At 39.3% G+C, this 17,556-nt stretch overlaps 1 long non-coding RNA gene across 1 annotated transcript in view; it reads right to left on the bottom strand.

Annotated features, from left to right (window-relative positions):
* Nucleotides 1-17,556, bottom strand: part of LOC106504743 — a 293,971-nt gene that overhangs the window by 69,680 nt on the left and 206,735 nt on the right. The window lies entirely within an intron of this gene.

Below are 17,556 nucleotides of genomic sequence, written 5' to 3'. Positions count from 1 at the left end.
TTTAAATTTACATTTACAAAAGACACTGGTGGACTCTGTATCCCTTTTGTATTTTAAATACAATAATTGTACTTGTTATGTTTTTGATGGAGATGGTAGAAACATACCTTGTTTATGCTTCTAAACCCGATTTGTCCAAGCTGGAAAATAAATAAATGAAACATAAAGCCTTGTCTATTAAAAAAAAGAGAAGAAGAAGATAGTGACTGGAGTGCTAGACTACATCCAGAGTGCTATCTTGCTCATTGGGCATCAGGGACAATGTGACAAAGAATAATGGGCAAAGGGCACACTAGGTATTTCATTTAAAAGGTTAAAAAATTAACTATTTTAAAGTGTAACTTTTTTTTTTTTCTTCTTTAGGGACGCACCTGAGGCGTATGGAGGTTCCCAGGCTAGGGGTCCAATTGGAGCTGTAGCCTCTGGCCTAGGCCACAGCCACAGCAATGCCAGATCAGAGCCTCATCTGTGACCTACACCACAGCTCATGGCAACACCGGATCCTTAACCCACTGATCAAGGCCAGGGATCGAACCCGCAACCTCATGGTTCCTAGTCGGACTTGTTTCCACTGCGCCATGATGGGAGCTCCTAGAGTGTGAAATTTCATGGCATTTAGAATATTCACAATGTTGTGCAACCACCACCTCTAACTAGTTCAAAACATATTTTCATCATTCCAAAAGAACTCCTGTCCCATTAACCAATTAGGCAGTCACTTCCATGTTCATTCTAAGTTGCAAACTATCCACTATCTTTACTTTTCTTTATTTTCTTTCTTTCTTTTTTATTTCCCCAATACATTATTTTTTTTCTACTGTACAGCATGGTGACCCAGTTACACATACATGGACACATTCTTTTTTCTCACACTATCATGCTCCATCATAAGTGACTAGACATATCTCCCAGTGCTACAAAGCAGGATCTCATTGCTAATCCATTCCAAAGGCAATAGTTTGCATCTATTAACCCCAAATTCCCAGCCCATCCCACTCCCTCCTCCTCCCCCTTGGCAACCACGAGTCTATTCTCCAAGTCCATACTTTTCTGTGGAAAAGATTCCAGATATACGTGATATCATATGGTATTTGTCTTTCTCTTTCTGACTTCACTCAGTATGAGACTCTCTAGTTCTGTCCATGTTGCTGCAAATGACATTGTTTTGTTCTTTTGTATGGCTGAGTAGTATTCCATTGTGTATATATACTACATCTTCCTAATCCAACTGTCTGTCAATGGACATTTGAGTTGTTTCCATATCTTGGCTATTATGAATAGTGCTGCAATGAACATGAGGGTGCATGTGTCTTTTTTAAGGAAAGTTTTGTCCAGATATATGCCCAAGAGTGGGATTGCTGGATCATATTCTTTAGCTTCCTGGGGCTGCCACACCAAAGTACCCCCAGATAGGGGACTTAGAACAATAGAAATGCATTGCTTTATAGACTGAGGCTAGAAGTCTGTGTCCAGTTGTTGGCAAAGTTGGTTCTTTCTGAGAGTTTTAAGAGAGAATTTTTTGCACACCTCTTTCGTAGTTTCTGCCAGTTTGTTGGTAATCTTGAGCGTTCCTTGGCTTGTGGGTACGTCACTCTGATTTCTGCCATATCCACACGGCGTTCTCCTTGTGTAGATGTCTGTGTCCAAATTTCCCCTTTCCATAAGGACATGTGTCATATTGCATTAGAGGCCACCATACTTCACTATGACTTCATCTTAGCTAATTACAACTGCAGCGATGTCATTTACAACTATGGCCACATTATGAAGTACTGCAAGTCAGGAATTCAACACATGAATTTTGAGGGGGTCACAGTTCAACCCATAACATCATGCAACATACTATATTTTTATTTATTGTGCTTATAGTTCGTTTTCTCCCAGTTAAATATCAGCAGCCAGGAGGGCAAGCATTGTCAGTCTTCCCAAACTAGCTAAGCAATGAGTACACAACCAACAAGTGGAATGTAAATTCCCTGAAGATGGAGGGATCAGTCAGTTTTGGACTACTGAATTACTTTAACCCATAACAGAATCTGGCACACAGTAGGCACTCAGTAAATATTTGTTGGATGAACTGATGACAAATAGTCATATAGTCCGATCTTGCCTTTATTTAGTAGACTCTATAATAAGCAACTGATGTAATAATCACTTATGGATTAAAAAGAGGGATATCTGCATTTCTGAAAATCTGGACGAGAGAAGGGTACCTTCCCTGGAAGAAATATTCTTTATTCATGACTGTTAATTATGATGCGAAATAACTAATATACCAGGAAAACTAGAATTACCATCTTAAGACCTTCTTTATTTTCCAGAGATGAGATCTGAAGTTTTCTATATTTCTGTGAATGAATCATTTTTTTATTTGTACTATGTTTAGGTTACACAACATCAGTTAGACAAACGTTTTTGGTGGTAATTACAAAATAATTTGTTTTGGTGGGGAGGGAAAATTTATATGGCCAGATAAAAAGTTTTGTTTGATAACATGCAAGACAGTAATGAACTTTTTCAAAAAGGCAACTATTAAAATGTATTAGAGGATTTCCCGTCGTGCCTTGGCAGTTAATGAACCTGACTAGCATCCATGAGGATATGGGTTGGATCCCTGGCCTCGCCCAGTGGGTTGAGGATCTGGTGTTGCCGTGAGCTGTGGTGTTAGGTCGAAGATGCAACTCGAATCTTGCGTTGCTGTGGCTCTGAGGTAGGCTGGTGGCTATAGCTACGATTGGACCCCCAGCCTAGGAACCTCCATATGCCGCGGGTGCGGCCCTAAAAGAGACAAAAAGAGCAACAACAACAAAAAAGTATTAGAGAACAAAATGCCAATGGAAAAGCCCAAGTGTCATTTCATCAAAATCAACAGGCTGACACTAGGTGGCGCTATTCCATCTTCACTTCATAACTGTGCCAACAACCACCTTGGAAATGACTGTGAAAGACCTGAAACAGTCCCCCTTTTTTAGCATGTGACTTGGATGAGTGACCTAGAATTAAAAATGATTTTTAGGAGTTCCCATCGTGGCACAGTGGTTAATGAATCCGACTAGGAACCATGAGGTTGCGGGTTCGATCCCTGGCCTTGCTCAGTGGGTTAAGGATCTGGTGTTGCCGTCAGCTGTGGTGTAGGTCGCAGATGCGGCTCGGATCCTGCGTTGCTGTGGCTCTGGCATAGGCTGGTGGCTACAGCTCCGATTAGACCCCTAGCCTGGGAAACTCCATATGCAGCAGGAGCGGCCCAAGAAATGGCAAAAAGACAAAAAAAAAAAAAAAAAGATTTTTACAGAAGCACATTTCCCTCCAGCATTTTATTTTCATGAAAACTACCTAAACATATGTACTCTACTGACTGACTAAAGCATAGAAAACTAACGTAGTGGTGATAAAGATGGGAAAATAGGTTAGAAATTGATGTGGATTTTTTGTTGTGGTTCCTTAGGGCCACACCTGTGGCATATGGAAGTTCCCAGGCTAGGGATCGAATTGGAGCTGCAGCTCCCAGTCTATGCCACAGCCATAGCAATGAGAAGTCTGAGCTGTGTCTGCAACCTATACCATAGCTCACAGCAACCCTGGATCCCCAACCCACTGAGCAGTGTCAGGGATTGAACCTGCCCTCATGGAACTAGTCAGGCTCATAACCCACTGAACCACATCAGGAACTCCCAGAATGTCCATTCTTGATTGATTGGCATTTAACTAATTCAGTTCTTTTTGTTTGTTTGTTTTTTTAGGGCCACACCTGTGGCATATGGAAGTTCCCAGGCTAGAGGCTGAATTAGAGCTGCAGCTTCAGCCACAGACACAGCCATAGCAATGCCAGATCTGAGCTGCATCTGTGATCTATGACGCAGCTTGCTGCAACACTGGGTCCTTAACCCACTGATCTAGGCCAGGGACTGAACCCACGTCCTCATGGATACTAGGCGGGTTCTTAACCCACTGAGCCACAATGGAAAAGAAATATTAAGTACTCACAATATGTCCAGTAAAGTAATAGGTATTTAGTGTATATCCATGAACAAAATCAATAAAAACTCCTATATCTGTGTAGCTTCTATTGAAGGAGAGGGAGACAATAAAAATAAGAAATAAGAGAATTGCGTGGTCTGTTAGAAGGTGGTGAGGGCTACCATGAAAAAATAAAGGCAGAACATGGTGAGGAGGCTCAAGGGTCCTGGGCAATGGAGAGGGTTTTGTTCTATACAGGGTATTTATTCACTGAGAAGGTGAAATTCAAACAAAAATATGAAGGATGTAAGGGAAACAGCCAGGTAAATATCTGGGGAAAGAACAGTTCCTATGGAGGGAAGAGCCTGTCCAAGGACCTTAAGCATATCTGGCTTGTTTGGTGAACTCAGCAAGGAGACCAGCACAGCCGCAGTGGGGTGAGCAAGTCAGGAGAGTAGTAGGCAATGAGGTCAGAAAGATGAGGTGGAGGGCAGATCACTGGGGCCTGGCAATATAGGAAATTATAGGAAATAGCACTATTGTTGGGTTTTGAACAAAGGAGAAACAAATCTGATGTACAGTTTTAAGAATAGCAGAATAGCAGGCTTTAGTGTGCCAAGGGTAGAAGGTAGGGGACGAGGTGGGAGCTATTGAAGCAATGGAGGCAAAAGCCGATAGTGGCTTAGGCCAGCTATCAATGGAGGCATTGAGAAGGAGCTGGATTCTGGATAATTTTTTTTCCTTTCTCTTCTTTCCTTCTCTCCCTCCCTCCCCCCTTTCTTTCTTTCTCTCTCTTTCTCTTTGTCTCTCTTTCTTTTTTCTTTCTCTCTCTCCTCTTTCTTTCTTTCTCTCTCTCTCTCTCTCTTCCTTCCTTTCTTTCTTTCTTGCCAGCCCTGTGGTGTACGGAGGTTCCCAGGCTAGGGGTCAACTCGGAGTTGCAGCTGCTGGCCACAGCCAGAGCCACAGCAACTCAGGATCTGACCTATGCTGCAGCTTGTGGCAAAGCTGGATCCCTAACCCACTACGTGAGGCCAGGGATCAAACCTGCATCCTCATGGATACTAGTCGGGTTCTTAACCTGCTGAGTCACAACGGGAACTCCTAGGTATTTATTTCGATATTTGAGCTGACAGATTTCTTTTTTCCTGATGGAGTGAATGTTAAGTGTGGGAATAAGAGAGTTGCCAAAAAAGACTTCAAGGTTTCTGCCCCAATTAACTGGGATGCCAAGGAGGCTTGTGGGAAGAGTGAGTTTTGCAGCATCAATCAGGAGTTACCAGCTGAACATGGTGGTTTTGTAATGTCTGCCACCAATTGAAATGGAAAGGTTATGGGAAATGAGAGTCTGAAGGGAACGATCACGGCCACAGTTTTGGACATAATGAACTTGAGATGTCTATTAGGCATTAAGGTGGCAAGAAGAAGCTTCTGAAGATTTCTGAGTGTGAAATTCATCACTGGTTTGCATTGGCATGGAATGCCTCAGAACAGAAGCCACAGGAAATGATTTAGAAGGCAATTATACCTGGGGTCAGATAAGGAAAAGTCAGAATTAGAACTGGCAGTGGATGTGGAAAGAGGGAGAAAGACAGTGATACTGTATAGGCAGAACGTCCAGAATTTAGTGGCTGGTTAGACTTGCAAGGTGAGAAGGGATTAAATGACTGAGTAATGGGATGGTTGTTAGTGACCTTAGTCAAATGGAAGAGATGAATAGCAAAGGAAGATTTTTTTTCTCTGTGTATATACTGAGATGTTCATTTCTCAATTCTCTAATGTTTTGGGAAATGAAACAGAAAATTCTCTTTCTAAAAAGCCCCAAAGAAACTAGGAAATACACCCTTTTGAATTTAGGGGGAAAAAAACCTGATACTTCTATTCTTTATTCCATTATGATTCTTTTAAAATCTCATTTGTGTCATGTCTATTTCATCACTGCCACCAAGAAATTCTTTTTTTTTTTTTTTTTTGGCTTTTTGGCTTTTTGCCATTTCTTGGGCCACTCCCACAGCATATGGAGGTTCCCAGGCTAGGGGTTGAATCAGAGCTGTAGCCGCCAGCCTACACCAGAGCCACAGCAACTTGGGATCCGAGCCGCGTCTGCAACCTACACTACAGATCATGGCAACGCCAGATCCCTAACCCACTGAGCAAGGGCAGGGATCGAACCTGCAACCTCATGGTTCTTAGATTTGTTAACCACTGCGCCACGACGGGAAGTCCTCACATTACTTTTTAAGATGAATTAACTCTCACTACTTTTGTCAGTGAATAATGCAGGGAATGCACTTTCCCCTAGAAAGTAGGAATCGGCTCCGAATCAATTGCATTGAAAAGGAAGGGCAGCAGGCACCCATCTGCATTGGCATTTGGGTATTTTCCCCTTCAATGCATGTATTTGCAAAATACCACATTATGCCTTTGTGGTATTTTGCAAAATCCCTTTCTAATTTGCAACTTTCCCACAGTAATTGGTAATAGTAATGTCTGAACATGAGTTAGAACCAGGATGACATTCTACTCAAGTGTATAGACATTACCAAATGAAGGGAGCTCTTGGCTTACAGGCATATTTCCCATTTACAAAGTCTTTAAAGTTTAAACCATAACCAAAGGTTATCACACTAGTTATTATTTAGCATATAGTCACACCTCCTAGGTGCCAGGCACTAGTTCAAGATGTAACCAAGCTCTGTTAAAATAACTATATTTCACTGAACCTAAGACAGTTTACTGTTGGTGCTTTCTTGATCTTTCTAAATGGTGTCAAGGGAAGATTTTTAACATCTACATCAAGGCTGCTTTTGGGAAGTTCCCCAGCTATAACAAGCCCCACTAGTATCCATGAGGATGCGGGTTCGGTCCCTGGCTTCTCTCAGTGGGTTAAGGATCTGGCATTGCTAGCTGTGGTGTAGGTTGCAGATGCGCCCTGGATCCAGCGTTGCTGTGGCTGTGCTGTAGGCCGGTAGCTATAATAGCTCTGATTTGATGTCTAGCCTGGGAACCTCCATATGCTGCAAGTGCAGCCCTAAAATGAATTAAAAAAAAAAAAAAAAGACTGTTCTGGCTAATGAAAAGACAACCTACAAAATGGGAGAAAATATTTATAAACAATGTGACTGAAAGGGATTAATCTCCAAAATATACAAACAGCTCATGTTGACTGATATCAAAAAAAGACCCAATTAAAAAATAGGCAGAAGATTTAAACAGACATAGATCTAAATAGATGGCCAATAGGTACATGAAAAAATGTTCAACATCACTAATTATTAGAGAAGTGCAAATCAAAACTACAATGAAGTATCACCTTGCACTGGTCAGAATGGTGATCATCAAAAAGTCTATAAATCATAAATGCTGGAGAGGGTGTAGAGAAAAAGGAACCCTCCAACATTGTTGGTGGATATATAAATTGGTATAGCCACTATGGAGAATAGTATGGAGGTTTCTTAAAAAACTAAAAATAGAGCTACCATATGATCCTGCAATCCATTCTGGGACATATATCTAGAGAACACCATAATCTGAAAAGATACATGCACCCTAATGTTCATGGCAGCACTATTTACAGTAGCCAAGACATGAAAGAAACCTAAGTGCCCACTGACAAAGGAATGGATAAAGAAGATGTGGTACATACATACAATGGAATATTACTCAGCCATAAAAAGCATGAAATAATGCCATTTGCAGCAACATGAGTGGACATAGAACTTTTTATATTAAGTGAAGTGAGACAGAGAAAGACAAATACTATATGATATCACTTATATGTGGAATATAATAAAAATGATACAAACAAACTTATTTACAAAATAGAAATAGACACACAGACACAGAAAAACAATCTTATGGTTACCAAATGGGAAAGGGGCAGGGGAAGGAATGAATTAGGAGTTTGGGATTAACATATACACACAACTATATATAAAATATATAATCAACAAGGTCCTACTATATAGCACAAGGAAATATATTCAATATTTTGCAATAACCTATAAGGGGAAAAAATCTTAAAAACAATATAAACTAACACAATACTATAAATCAGCTATACTTCCATTAAAAAAACCAACTGCCTCTGGCTGACAGAGATTGTAAGATACCATGGACTGCAGGGTTCATCCTGATTCTACAGATTAAAATGAAAAGCAAGTGCATCTTAAAACTGATGAAGCAGGCAGTAGGTAACACTTATTGCGTACTAACTCTGTGCCTGGCAATATGCTAAATACTTATCATGCACTGATCTCATTCTGGAATATCTGCATTCAAATGAAAGTTTTATCCAAATCACATTTTCCTTAAGAACATGGGAGATGCTTGCTTTACAGTTTTGCAACTAACTTACCTAGTTAAATACAGTTTTCCTGCTTGCAGCTTAGTAGTGCAAGGTTTATTTTCTTAATTTTACCAGTTGAGAATCCCCCAAATTCTAGTTGCTGAATTGTCAGCAGAAGTTTATTTGTATAAATTAAATTCAACCAAGATTTCTTTATTACTTATTTTGTGATAAGAACTATGGTAGATACTTTGAGATTAGGCTGTTGCATTCAAAAACTTAAAATTCAGTGGAAGCACAGAGGTTATTATAGAGAATGATCTTTGGGCTGAGAGTCACGTGTTGTAGGCATATGGGAGAAAAACAATCTTTTCTAATGGGTGTGTGGTAGGGAGGGAGAGCAACAACTTGATGGAGACAATGGCATTTGATTTGGGTGTCATGACTAAGGTTTCTGAGAGTAGAGAATTAAGTCAATCAAATGTCTTTTAAATCCAATCAAATGTATAATGGCCCAACCCATGGATAATACATAATGACGATGGGACAAGTTCAATACATAATGACAGTGGGACAAGTTCCTTGAATTGAAAAGTAAACACCAAGGATCATTCTACAAATAGAACAACTCGAAATAAGCAATCAACAGTAACATTATAGATAGCTACTTTGTTCCTGCCAGCCCATGTGAACTAGTCTCTTGAATTTCAATTATCAGGAAAGCACACCTTGCTAACTTTTTTTGACTTAGACGAATAAATAGAAGAGGTAATTGCTTAGATACTTTAGACAAAAGCCAAACTGACCTGAGTTGTCCTGAATCAGTGCCTGCTCTGTGGTTAGACTGCATCTTTTCCAGAAGCCATAGACAGGTATTTTAGAGATGATCTCTGATTGAAATCTCTGCTCTTTCTAGAGGACGCTTAAAATTCGACACCATTCTGTGAAGTGATAAGTTTTACTGTTGAAGGAGGTAATGAAGAGGATGTTGTCCTTTGAGCTGGACTGCAGCATTCAGAGGCTCCTCGCCCCCCTCCCCTGTCCCTCGTGGTGCACCCGACATTCCCTCAGCGGGAGTTACCCTAGGGACTCAGCCTTGAGGGAGTAAGGTGTTGTTGAGACCATCTGAACTGTGTATATGACTGAACCTAGTAAGTCCACTGTACAATTTTTTAAGATTCTGGCAGAGAGGTGGGGAGATCTGCTTGTCTTGTGGATGCCCCACACGAGCTCCCCAAGTAAGTTCCCTTGCTTATGAAAACCAGCACCTACCAATGTGGAGTGACCTGCTTTTTTCTTCAGCCTCTCCATCCCCTCCTATACATAGGGGCCAGTTTGCAAACTAACATTTATTAGAGTCAACTTTGATCAGAACTCCTGACACAATGCCGTGTAGTTATGCTTGCTGTATGTCACAGGGGAAGTCCATGTCCACCAACAGATGAATGGGTTGAGAAGATATAGTACATACATACAATGGAAAACTGCTCAGCCATAAAAAAATAAAACAATGCTGGAGTTCCCAACATGGCTCAGTGGTTAATGAGCCCGACTAGTATCCATGAGGACGTGGGTTCGATCCCTGGCCTTGCTCAGTGGGGTAAGGATCTCGCATTGCTGTGAGCTGTGGTGAAGTTCATAGACATGGCTTGGATCCAGCGTTGCTGTGGCTGTGGTGTAGGCTAGCAACTATAGCTCCGAGTCAACCCCTAGCCTGGAAACTTCCATATGCCTCAGGAGCGGCCCTAAAAAGATCAAAAAAAAAAAAAAGAAAAAAGAAAAAAAAGAAGAAAGAAAGAAAGAAACAATGCCATTTACAGTAACATGGATGCAGCTAGAAATTCTCATACTAACTTAAGTCAGAAAGAAAAAGACAAAAAGACAAATACCATATGATATCAGTTATATGTGAAATATGAAATATGGCACCAGTGAACCTATCTACAGAACAGAAACAGACTCACAGACATAGAGAACAGACTTGTGGTTGGTAAGGAGGTAGGGGGAGGGAGTGGAATGGACTGGGAGTTTGGGGTTAGTAAATGCAAACTATTACAGTTAGAATGGATAAGCAATGAGGTCCTGATGTACAGCACAGGGAACTATATACAAAATTTGGGGACAGAACATGATGGACAATAATATGAGAAAAAGAATGTGTGTATATATATACATATATATATATATATGAGACTGGGTCATTTTGCTGTACAGCAGAAAATGGCACAAAATTGTAAATCAACTATACTTTACTTAAAAGAAGAATGATAATGTGTCATCAGTGTATTGATTAAAATGAAAAAACAAAAAGACCACTCTATGTTTCTGTAAGAATTGTGAATTGCTACAGATTTTTGAGAAAATAATTTGTTAACACCTGTACAAATGGAAATGATTCTGGAATCCCACATTCCTTCTTCCAGGAATCAAGACAGTAGAATTAAAAGCACCACTACTTAGGCCATCTGCAAAATAATACATACTGCCACAATTTTGTATTTGGGAAATGCTGGAAACACCTTGAAGGTTTAGCAATCCTAGAATAATTTGAATAGGTTTTGGAATATTAGGCAAATATGGAAATAAAAGGGATGGGATCTGCACAAAAAGAGAACTCCTCTGATCGGAAATAAGTGGAGAATATTTTTTTTTCCTTAAGTCTACTTTTTTCTTTTTTGTTTTTTCTTCTTCTCTGGAGAACTTTTTTATTTTTTAGCAGCCACCACTTTAATCTTTCTTTACAGTATTTTTTTAAATTAGAGTATAGTTGATTTACAGTGTTTCTTGAATTTCTGTTGTACAGCAAAGTGACCCAATCACAGGCATTTCTCTGTGCTCTACAGTAGGGCTCCATTGTCCATCCATTCCAAATATAACAGTTTGCATCCAAAAACCGCCAAAATAACTGTCCATCCCACTGCTTCCTCCCTACCCCCTGGGAACCACAAGTCTGCTCTTCTTCACCATGATCTGTTTCTGTTCTGTAGGTAGGTTTTTCTGTGCCATATTTTAGATTCCACAAATAAGTGATATCATATGGTATTTGTCCTTTTATTCTGCCTTATTCACTTAGTATGAGAATCTCTAGGTTGCTGCAAATGGCATTAGTTTATCTTTTCTATGGCTGAGTAGTATTCCTTTTCATTGTTTCCACTCTTAACTGCTACAAATAAAATTGCTATGAACAACTGTGTGCATAGGTTTTTGTGTGGGCATAAGTTTTTTATTTTTCTGGGATAAATACCTAAGAATGAAATTGCAGAGTAGTAGAGTAAGTGTATGTTTAGTTTTTTAAGAAATTGCCAAACTATTTTCCAGGGTAGATGTACCATTTTATGAGGAACATATGATGGAAGATAATTTTTAAAAGGAAGAATATCAAATTCTCTGCTTGAGAATTCCTTTTAAGCTGAGAAGGGCTGTAACACCATGTTCCTGCAAAAGCTTACTGCTGGCTCTTTTTCCCCTATGGCATTTGGCTGCCAAATCATCCTACTTTGTGTGTGTGTGTGTGTGTGTGTGTGTGTGTACCTCTGCTGCAATTGGGCTTATCCCTAAAACATGGTGAAAAAATACACTGCTCACTGTGCTGGGAGCAAAATTCTTACCAGCTTTGTGTTCATCAGGCAACGGTGAATCAGGTGTGCTGGAGAAAAAATGACATTGCCCTGATAAAACCTAACTCAGAGGTAACTGAGGCTTTCCAAATTGTTCAGTCTCCTAGTCTCTACTTCCTCCTGTCTTGCTACAGTTAACCTGTCCACATCCAGGACCAAGATTTATCATTTGGGGCCTCTGTTTGTATCAGTGTTATGTTTAAATGTTACCTCAAGTAACAGAGAGTCCCTGGTTGGTTTGGTTTTGCACACACTTCTAGCTCCCAACTTCTGCCAAAGTACTAGCACCTCTCACTGAATTGGACTCGTGATTCACTTGTTCTCTTCATTCAAGTCTGAGCTCAAATGGCATCTCATCTGAGCAGTCTTCTCTGGGGGCCTCACCCCAGCATCAGTCTCACTGCCCTAAACTGGCTGTATTTTTCCTCATAGTGCATATAATCACCTGATAGGGTATTTGTTGTGCTAGTGGTCTCATCTTGCTAGAATGTAAACTGCCTGAAACAGGGACCCTGTGTGGTTCATGACTATTTCCACAACCCGGAGGCAGCACCTGCCACACCACAGATACTCCAATAGGTGCAGAGGGGACAATTCAACAAAAATTTTACTGTGGTTTCCTAACTGATCTACTCATGTTCATTGCCTTGCCTCTACAATTTATCTTTCACTCAAAGAACTAAAGCTATCCCCCGAAGACAAAGACGCCGAGCTGACTGAATCAGCTCACTGCAGAACGTTAAATGGTCCTTCACTGCTTATTGAGGAAAACCCTCTTTCAGAGGAGTAACTAAACTCTCCACAATTTACCTTCCAGAAAATTTTCTGGCACCATGGATGCTTTCTTTTCCTTCATTTTATAGTCCAGGCTCACCAGTTCATTCACTTTTTCTGACTATGCCAAGCACTTTCATGCCAACAAAATTTTAGTCTTTTTCCCCCCTTGTTCTGTCCCCCTCCTCCAACCATTCATGTAGGAATTTTGAGTTATAATGTTCACTTGTTTTACGACAACTTTTTTTTTTTTGGCAAATTTCCTTCGTATTCTTTCTTAGAGTATTTTCTGTCTGGTGGCTGTGCTATATATAAGCTATACAGCTTTTGAATATCCTGGTGTCTCCAGACTAGCCATTAGCAAAAGATTCCTCTAGAGTCGGGGGAGGACCCAGAGTAATTTGCCAGATTCTCTCGTCAAATTCTGCCTCCTCTGATGCTTCAGTGCAGAACCAGGACTGCAAAAACGTGGCCCCACGTATAGCTCCACCTCCCTTGGCTCTCTTATGAGTAGGACTCCCGCCAGCATGGAGCTTCCCTGGTTGTTATTAATGACAACTTGGCATCTGCCTTCCACATACATCTCTTGAAAAGTGGAGCTCTCTGGACTTCCCGTGTGGCTCACAGCAAAAAGTGGTGTTCTCTGAGTTTAGTCACCTCAGGTCCTCACTGGGCCCTTCCTGTGCTTTTCTCCCTCTGCCTTCTCCAGTTAGTGTCCCCTATTGCATCTCAGGGTTGCTCATGGCATTCCCATCAGGATAAGACCTCATTGTCCAGGAGTAAATATTTCCATTAGTGTCTGAGCAGGGCCACTGCCAGGCCCCCTCTCTGTCCCATTCTCCACTGCACCACCACTCCACTGTGACTGCACCAACCTTGCTTCTTAGGTAAGTCTGTCAGGTTTCAGATGATTTTTTGTTTGTTTGTTTGTTTTGCTTTTTAGGGCTGCACCCATGGCATATGGAGGTTCCCAGGCTAGGAGTCCAGTCGGAACTACAGCTGCTGGCCTACGTCACAGCCACAGCAACACCAGATCCTTAACCCACTGAGCGAGGCCAGGGATCAGACCTGCAACCTCATGGTTCCTAGTCGGATTTGTTTCTGATGTGCCATGATGGGAACTCCGGGTTTCAGATGTTTTGACTGCACTTTAGTGCAGTTTGGAATTTTTGCATGTTTCCTGCTGAGAATGTAGAGCATACTTTCTGTTGCAGCTGATGCTGCTGTTTTCTCCTCATTGCTCTGCAGATTTTCCAGAGGAAAAGCAAGAAGATTCAGAATTATGCTGCTGCCATTCTCCTATCTGGTTCATCCAATTTAAAGCTCTACACTTTAGTCTAGGATTCCTGTCCTTACTAATTTGGGGTTAATAGGTCCTTTTTCATATGAAATGATGGTGACAGGTGGACTGGAGTTTTACGGTATTTTTAAATGTACTGATTTGGAAAAATAAAATCTAACAACTTTATAGTTGTTCTCAATTTCTTTAAAATATTATTAACCTGTGAAACATTTAAGTCTAGAAATGTCTGATATGTATTTGCCTCTCTCTGTCTTTATTTACCTGCCTATGGAACTACCTCCCTATTCTATGTACTTCAGCCAACATTTACTGTATTTCAGGCATTCATCCAAGATACAAAGGCGTATAGTTATGGACTAGGACCATGCAACATGTTATAGCAAAACAGAGAAAGGACTTATGACTTCTAGATAAATAAAAAGGTTGAGCTTTATGGAGACAGTATCAATGATTAAACATGACCACTATGTGGCTGGAATGGGAATAAGGAAAAAAGACTAAAACCACATTAACATAAAAATGTGAGGCATGGTTAGAAAAAGTGAGTGAACCAGTGTGGCTAGACTGGAGAATGGAGGAAAAAAATCCTCCATGTTAGAATGTCTTCTGGAAGACAAACTGTGAGTAATTTAATCACTACTCTAGATGAGTCCAGGCTTTAGTAAGTAAGAAAATTTCCATATAAATGGGGACAAAAATTGAAAAATTACTATGCACAGAATAAGTTGGTAATAAATAGTTTTCATATATTTATTAGCAACCAATTAGACTCTGAAAATATAGAAATTTTCATTTACAGTAGCCACAAAAAAGACAAAATAGGAAAAAACAATTTGAAATGGGAAAAAAAAGAGAGGGAAACTTTAAAATATTTCTTAAAATAAATAAAAGATTTGAACCTTTGAGAAGCTTCAAAATGTATGTGGATAGTATGATTCAACATCATGAAGACATCATTCTGAGTTAATTTACAAATCTAATATAATTACAATTAAAATATTAATACATTGTCCTGTGGCACTAAACAAGTCGATTCTAAAGTTCACAAGGAAAAAGTCTGATTCTAAACAAGTCAGAAAACTCTGGAAAGAAAAAGCAATAACATGAGGCTAATCTTATCACCTTATAGTGTAACACCTCAGTATTTAAAACTGGTATTGGAGCTGTCTGAAGACAGACCAGTTTAACAAAAGAGAAAGCTTAGAAACAGATGCAAATAAATGTGGGAATTTATTTGGTCTATTTAATAGTTGGGATAAAGTTTGACTTTTAGGAAATAATATGGGGCACAACAGGGAAGTTGTCTAGACTAAGACAAAGCTGGATCTGCCTCTTACAGGAAGGACAAATTCCAAGTGGCTCCACAAGTATAATACGTAAAATATTCATAAAATATACTTAAAAGCCACCTATATATGCAAAGAAAATGAACAAATTTATATCTTGTGTAAAAAGCCTTTCTAACTGTGACTTTAAATCTAGGATCCATGAAATTAAAAAACAGATTTTACCACATAAAAGTCATTTTTGGCCTTGGAGTCCCCTTGTTGCATAGAGGGCATGGCAGGAAACATTCAACACAAAGGTAAAAGACAAATGGCAAACTTGGAAAAACATTTCCAACTTACACCTGAGACAGAAGACAAAAAGATAATGTCCTTAATATGTAAAGATCCCGTACATATTGAGAAGAGAAAAACAATCAATTAGAAAGCCAGTCAAAGGATGGTAACTGACAGATAATGTGAAAAGCAACCATCACAAACGACCTTTAAATATGCAAAAAAGGCTTAATTGAAACATAACAAGAAAAGCACAATTCAAAACTATACCTGTCATTGGAAAACATCACAAATTTTGGCAGAGGAAACAGATAGTTTTTACATTGCTGTAGCTAGGAAAAAGTTACAGCTATTAGATGAAATGCAACTGGGCAATCTATCAAGATTAGAGCAAGCTCACCTTGGGAAATTTGTTCTAGCTGTGGATTTTTGATATATTACAGGCCTATGTTTATTTGTTGCAGCACTGTGATAGCAAGAGATGAGAATCAATCTAGGTAAAGGATGAAAAGTTGAAGAGGTGAGAAGGCAAAAAATTTGGAGATTAACACTAGTCTATTGGAAAATTTTCAGAGACCTGAGGCCCAATGATGAAGAAGGGCAATACAATGAATATTTTCTTCCTTCTTCCTTCCTTCTTTCCTTCCTTCCTTCCCTCCCTCCCTTTCTTTTTCTCTTTTTCTCTTTCTTTTCTTTTTCTTTCTTTCTCTCCTTCCTTCCTTCTTTCTTTCTCTCCTTCCTTCCTTCCTTCTTTCTTTCTCTCCTTCCTTCCTTCCTTCTTTCTTTCTCTCCTTCCTTCCTTCTTTCTTTCTTTTTCTTTCTCTCTCTCTCTCTCTCTCTCTCTCTCTCTCTCTCTTTCTTTCTTTTGTCATATCTGAGGCATATAGAAGTTCCCTGGGCCAGGGCCAGGGACTGAACCTACTCTCTCTATATAAGGATCATGTCATCTGACATCAGAGATAATTTTACTTCTCTCTTTCTGCTTAAGATACATTTTGCTTCTCTCTTCTTTCTTTCCTTTTTCCTATTTTCTTCCCCTAACTGATCTGGCTCAAACTTTCAGCACAACATTGACTAGAAGCAGCAAATGTAGCATTCTCGTTTTGTTCTTGATTTTAGGGAGAAAACTTTCAGTTTTTCATCGAGTATAATATTACTTATAATCTTTCACAAATGTCTTGTATCATGTTGAGGAAATTCCCTTATATTCCTAGTTTGTTTTTATCATTATATGGTGTTAGTTTAGTGATAACTAACATTGTTTGGTTTTGCTAACACCAAAAATGTCAATTTTTTTCTGCATGAATTGAAATGATCATTTCCCACCTCCATTCTATTAATGTAGCATATTATATTGCTTTCTTGGGCTAAACCCCACTTAGTCAAGATGCATAATCCTCTTAATATGCTACCGAATTCAGTTTGCTAGTATTTTGTTGAAGATTTCTGCATCTATATTCATCTTTCTCCAGTAAAACAGAATAATTCCACTTTTTATATCCTATTTTTTTCCAAATTTATTTCCTTTAAGATTTTAAAAATGAAATTCTAAGATATTATAAGATTAGTGAAAATATATTTGAAAGCATCTATCCTGACATGCAGTCAGCATTCCAAAAACAGCTTCATTCTTCCTGTCTCCTTTTATCAAAATCTTACCTATAAAAAAATTCATGTCATTTCAAGAATCTCATACTATTCAATAGCCCTTCTTTAAGGAGATTTCTTTCCATTTAATTTTTAACTTCAACCCCTAGATATGTATCTTTATAAAGCATATTTGAATATTATGTCAAAAATCATTTTCCCCACACCATTCTACTCTCATTTTGGGGAACTTCTTGAAAGATAAGATACTGTGAATTACTTTGTTGAGAGGAAATTTCTCGAAGGTGAAATGAAAGAGGGTATTCACCATGTTGCAAATTCAATTTCCCCGCATATTCTATAGAAATTTGTGATTATTTTTATCCATCTGTGATATTCTCCAAGTTATAAAGGAAGCTGTTACTTTTGAGGCCATTTCAAAAGTTACTTTATAAAGGATCTTATATAAGA

The sequence above is a fragment of the Sus scrofa genome, chromosome 8 (genome assembly GCF_000003025.6).
Source record: "Sus scrofa isolate TJ Tabasco breed Duroc chromosome 8, Sscrofa11.1, whole genome shotgun sequence".
NCBI classification, from domain to species: Eukaryota; Metazoa; Chordata; class Mammalia; order Artiodactyla; family Suidae; genus Sus; species Sus scrofa.
This window is presented reverse-complemented; position numbering and strand designations above follow the sequence as displayed.